This window comes from Lipotes vexillifer, unplaced genomic scaffold (assembly GCF_000442215.2).
Source record: "Lipotes vexillifer unplaced genomic scaffold, Lipotes_vexillifer_v1.1 scaffold394, whole genome shotgun sequence".
NCBI classification, from domain to species: Eukaryota; Metazoa; Chordata; class Mammalia; order Artiodactyla; family Lipotidae; genus Lipotes; species Lipotes vexillifer.
Window position 1 is genome coordinate 4,852,524 of NW_006791731.1, and position 6,354 is coordinate 4,858,877.

General features: G+C 44.7%; 1 protein-coding gene across 1 annotated transcript in view; it reads left to right on the forward strand.

Annotated features, from left to right (window-relative positions):
- The window catches only part of FAM135B (family with sequence similarity 135 member B), a 166,893-nt gene that overhangs the window by 72,881 nt on the left and 87,658 nt on the right, over positions 1-6,354 (forward strand). The window lies entirely within an intron of this gene.

Genomic DNA, 6,354 nt, shown 5'->3' on the forward strand with positions numbered 1-6,354 from the left:
CATTCCTGCACTTCCTGATTTATTCCTTTTTGTACTCATGCTTTCGTTCATATACTTGCTTTTTCATGTTCTAAGCGGGTCCCATTGACTGACTTGCTGACTGTCTTACTCATTCCTCCTTCGCCTATTTGCTCGTCTTCCTGGGCCTCCATCAACAGGTCAATCGGCAGGTGTTTGCTGAGCATCTGCTTTGTGCAGGGCTTGGGGCGGGCCCTCGGATGATGGGCAAAGCTGAAGAAAGCAGCGGGGCCGATCCCTCAGCGGATGGGTGCTCCATCAGAGAAACAGATATACAGACAGGCCCTGGTGGCTGAAATGCGCTGTGCTGGCTGCATGTGCAGAAGAACAGGGGGCACCGAGGTTGGAGATGAGCTCTGTGGGAGGGCATCAACGGCTTCACAAAGGAGCTGTGGCTTTGAGATGCTGGGACTGAGAGTTCATCACACTAAGAAAGAAGGGCATCCGGTACAGGGGGAAACAGCGTGAGTCAAGGCCCAGAGGCCTTGGAGCAAGTTGATTGAACACTTCCTATTTATGAGATTAACATCTGATAGTAACCTGATATTAACATCAGATGTTTCAAAATTTATGGTTACTGGGGGGAAGGGGGAGGGAGGGACAAATTGGGATGTTGGGATTGACATATACACACTACTATGTATTAAATAGATAACTAATAAGGACCTACCGCATAGCACAGGGAACTCTACTCAATACTCTGTGATGACCTATACGGGAAAAGAATCTAAAAAAGAGTGGCTATATGTATATGTATAACTGATTCACTTTGCTGTACACCTGAAACTAACACAACATTGTAAATCAACTGTACTCCAAAAACATTCAAAAAATAATTTAAAAAATCACTTGTACCTTTAAAAAAAATCAGATGTTTCAAAAGAATATCTGAAGTCTAAACCGTTTTTCTCACTCCCCCAGCCCCACCTCGAATCCCCATTACCGCATTCCAGCTGGTCATTCCCTGCTAGAGTATCTTTAAAGATGTGGAAATATACTCCTACTTTAGGAGAGCCTAATCAGAGACGTGTCCCCTACGGGCATCCCCTACAGGCATCCCCTACAGGCATTGTAGCGCACGCATAACGACTTCTACTGGCCATCTAATACTCCTCTCATGTCCTCTGGCTTTTTTTTTTTTTTTAAAGTTTTGTATTCAGTTGACTTTTTTAAAAAATATATTTATTTATTTATTTGGCTGAGCCAGGTCTTAGTTGCAGCATCCGGGATCTTTGTTGCCACGCACGGGATCTTTAGTTGCGACATACAGGATCTTTTAGTTGCGGCATGCGAGATCTAGTTCCCTGACCAGGGATCGAACCCAGGCCCCCTGCATTGGGAGCACGGAGTCTTAACCACTGGACCACCAGGGAAGTCCCTCCCATGGCTTTTTGTCCACATCCTTTATGCTTGAGGTAGTGACGAGTTCCCCTGTGTGGCTACACGTGCAAAACTGTCACTGATTCTTCATTTATGAATCCATCCATTCATCAAAGATCTGTTGAGCACCTACTGTGGGCTAGAGATGAAAATCATGAACAAGAAGATACCCCTGGTGTCTGAGAGCTTATGTTTTTTTTTCTTTTTTTTTTTTTCTTGCGTTATGCGGGCCTCTCACTGTTGTGGCCTCTCCCATTTGCGGAGCACAGGCTCCGGACGCGCAGGCTCAGTGGCCATGGCTCACGGGCCCAGCCGCTCCGCGGCATGTGGGATCTTCCTGAAACGGGGCACGAACCCGCGTCTCCTGCATCGGCAGGCGGACTCTCAAGCACTGCGCCACCCGGGAAGCCCAAGAGCTTATGTTTTAACATGAGATCAATACATCACCATGCAATCAAATAAATACATCCTGTATATTCTATCGCTGAGCCTTCCCACTGCTTCTCGCTCAGCTCACTCATCCATGAGATACACTCACAAAGGTAAGAAGAGCAGGAATTTTCACCCCTGTTGGAGGTCCTGTGAAACTGCAGCCGGGCCCAAAGTGGAAGGGAACTCATGGCAGGCTCACTCTGTGAGACTTGATGCTGCCTCCTGATGGCTACTCAGATTTCCAAGAGCTCAGCTTCAACACAACCTTCACACGAGATGGCGATTACTTCCTGGAGGCTAAGTGGCAGACAGGAGAGCTCCCTGAGCAGCCAGCACTGAGCTGAGACCACATGCTGAGGAGGGGCCAGGCATCCCGGGAGGAGGGCACAGCTAGGACAAAGGCTGTCAGGTGGGAATGAGGAGGTGCTGAGGAGTCCTGCAGTGACTGACCCCGAGATACCCAGCCATCAGCCTTGGTTGCTTTCCCTGAGTTCCCCCCACACCTTCGCAAATCAACTCTTTTTAAAGAACTGAGTGCATCATCTACCTCTTTACTGGACTCTGGTGGACACAGGTAGTTTAGGAAGAGATACTGGAGCTGGTTTTGAGGGCTAAGGGACTCCCAGTTGGGCTTCACGCACAAGCTCAGCTTCCCCGAATTCTACTAAGAGAAAGTCACTTGATTTCTCACGGGCCGTTGTCCTTTGGCGCATTGATCTCAAAGACCTTCCTGGGCAGAACGGTTGTGACTGGAGGCTGGGTTTGGACGTTACTCAGGTCTCTTGGTCATTATTCCATCTTAATTCCATCAGACTCTTCCTCCTGCCCCTAACAGTTTAAAGCTTTTCAAGGTTAATGTTTCCCAGCACCCAAGTTTAGCCTCACGCGAGTTTGCAACAAGCCATAGTTCAGAGGTTGAACAGGCAGTGTGTTTGCCAGCATGGGCTGTAGTCTTGTACATATTTTGTACAAGACTTTGTTCCTGTGGTACACATTGTTTTCTTCTGCATGTAAAATCACTTATCTCTACAAGCTAATAATTTATTATTGTGTTGGGGGTAATCCATATGGCAGCAAACAACGTTAGCATTAATCATTACATCCAAATCAGTGACAAAGTTAATTGGATAAGTTCATAAAAGCTGTATCTCTGGAATGCATGCATTAGCTCTAGTGAATATCTGTTTATGGCAGCCAAAACACCGTATAGCCAGCTGGCCAGAGCTCACGGTCTTGCATGTACGTAGCCATCAATGTGAGTGGCAGGCATATACAATGCCAACACATCAAGCGTACCGTTTCCTGTGCTATGGGAAGTGCAGACATGGAGAAGATTCAGCCCACACAGTTACTGCCCAAGTAAATGTAAGAGATGACCATGGACAGAACTAATCACAGCTTAAGGCACAAATGTTTTCATAAAAGTTGCAAAGAATCAGGGAGTGTGGAGTAGGATAGGTATATTATTTATATACACTTTGTGTAACACCCCCCCAGAAGATTTGGGAAGGCTGACAAAACACACAGAATAGTAAAAGGGTAAAAATAGCAATAGAGTGAGCCAAAGTAGAGGAAAAACACAAAAGGGAGCTAAAGCCCGAGTTACATGTAACAGACCCAAATGCACACGCAGAGTTCTGGACCTTTGCAGATGTTGGCCCACACATTCAGTGCTGAGCTTCCCAGCAGACAAGGCAGAGAAGATACAGTTATTAGCAACGAGATGCTTAATGTCCTGAAGAGGAATAGGAACGTGTTACATAAAATAATCTTTGTGGACAAGGTTGCTTTTTTTTTTTGCGGCACGCGGGCCTCTCACTGCTGTGGCCTCTCCCGTTGCGGAGCACAGGCTCCGGACGCGCAGGCCCAGCGGCCATGACTCACGGGCCCAGCCGCTCCGCGGCATGTGGGGTCTTCCCGGACCGGGACACGAACCCGCGTCCCCTGCATCGGCAGGCGGACTCTCAACCACTGCGCCACCAGGGAAGCCCAAGGTTGCATTTTTTAATTGAAGTATGATTGATTTACAATGTTGTGTTAATTTCTGGTGTACAGCAAAGTGATTCAGTTATATAGATATATAATTCTTTTTCATACTCCTTACCATTATGATTTATTACAGGAGATAGAATATAGTTCCCTGGACTATACAGTAGGACCTTGTTGTTTATCTATTTTATATATAGTAGTTTGCATCTGCTAATCCCAAACTCTCAGTTTATCCCTCCTCCACCCCCTTCCCTTTTGGTAACCGTAAGTTTGTTTTCTATGTCTGTGAGTCTGTTTCTGTTTTATGAATAAATTCACTTGAGTCATATTTTAGATTCCACATGTAAGTGATATCATACGATATTTGTCTTTCTCTGTCTGACTTACTTCACTTAGTATGATAATCCCTAGGTGCATTCATGTTGCTGCAAATGGCAATATTTCATTCTTTTTTATGGCTGAGTGACATTCCATTGTATATATATATATATATACCGCATCTTTATCCATTCACCTGTCGATGGACATTTAGATTGCTTCCATGTCTTGGCTATTGTGAATAGTGCTGCTATGAACATTGGGGTGCATGTATCTTTTCGAATAAGTGTTTTCTCCGGATATATGACAAGGAGTGGGATGGTTGCATTTTTATGGGCTCCAAAAAGAAAAGCATTTTTCAAAGTGTGATTCCTAGATGCACCATGTCCTAGTCCCCTGGCAGTACTTTTTTAAAATGCAGATTCTTAAGCCCAGCCCAGACCTAGCCCAGGCAGTCTGACCGAAAAGCCTGTGTTTGTGACCAGTAAGCAGGCCTGCGGGTGGAGTTATTGGACGAAGGGGTTCTTTAGGTGGTCAGGCCCATAGTAAGCTGGAAATAACTATAATAACTAATATTTGTTGAGAATGGGCTTTGTTCACACACGGTGTTAAGCCCTTTATGTGCATTTTCTTACATAGTCGCACAATAGCAGTGATCTAAGGAGTAAGTGTAATCTTTCACCCCCATTTTACAGATGAAAAAACAAACAAACCTAGAGAGGTTGATTGGCCCAAGGTCACACAGATACTTAATAAATGGAGAGCCAAGCTTTGTACCCATGTAGCTTGACTTCCAAAACTGCTTTCTTATCTCCCCAGCTATGATGCAGCTCAGGAGAGAAGTTCATAAAGGAGGAGGAGATACCAGGGTTACTACTGTTATGAGCAGAGTTGAAATCAGCTAGCGTTAGACTGTACAACCCACAACACAGATGAGGCCCTGGGAAAAGGCTGAAGAAGTGAGGAACCCTTGACTGAATCTGGGCTTTGGAGCCCAGATTAAGCCTTGGAAGTGTCTTTCCTACAGCAAGTCTCAATTTCTTCATTTATAAGTGAGGCCAATATGTCTTAATTCACAGTTTTATCCACATTAAATAAGATAGTATATGACAGTGGTAGCTGTCCTGTGTAGTATCTGCTACATAGTAACTCTTCTGTAATCCTAGCTGCTGTTGTTATTTCCACTACTATGTGAAACTGATGCCCGATGCTAAAAAAGTTTTCCACCTGGGAGGTTGAGGTTAGCTGATGTAAGCTATTATATATAGGATGGATAAACAACAAGGTTCTACTGTAGAGCACAGGGAACTCTATTCAATAACCTGTGATAAACCGTGATGGAAAAGAATATGAAAAAGAATGTCTATATATGTATAACTGAATCACTTTGCTGTACAGCAGAAATGAACACAACACTGTAAATCAACTATACTCCAATATAAAAAAATCGCCCTTGAAAGGAAGCAATCCTTTTAACGGTAGGGCAATGGAAGGGCACGCGTGCGTGAGTGTGTGCGTGTGTGTGCGTGCACGTGTGAATGTGTGTGTTTGGAGGAAGGGGCAGGTAGCCAACAGCCAATGAAGAAAAATGAGTGGTTAGAGAAACCAGTGACTGCATTCTGGGGCATCTTGCAATTAAAGATTTATTGAGACATCAGTGAAGTCATAGCCAGGCTCCATCTAGCCACAGCTGATCTTGGGCCTGGATTTCTCTCCTTGTTCCAAAGAAATTGCAGCAAGTTTGAAACTGGAGCTTACAGCGAATTTTTGTTAAGTAGGCAAATGCATGCTTGGAGGTGGTTAGGAGGACTTGCTCTGCAGTCTTATTTCCTAGGAACTGGTGACAAGAGGCTGTGTTGCTTGGGTTGTGTGTATGAAGCGGGGTAAGTGATTATGCAAAACAAAGCTAGGAGAGGAAGTTATTCATAGCGCTTGGATTGAGCAAAATGTTAACTTTTAAATGCTTAAAAAAAGTTTTTTAAACAAATTTTAAAACCCTGGGGAGCTAAAGATAAATTCCATCCATATGTCTCTGCCTGAGCTATGCTTCACCAGGAACATGTTTCCAAAGAGGCCTTTGGGTAAGAGATTTCCATCCCTACAGAATGAGGATATTCTTGCAAAGAAACAAAAACCGGGGGGGGGGGGGCAGGGCGGGGGGAAGGGCTTTATTTATCTTTTAAGATCAACGAAACATTTCCGTGGGCGGGACTTTTT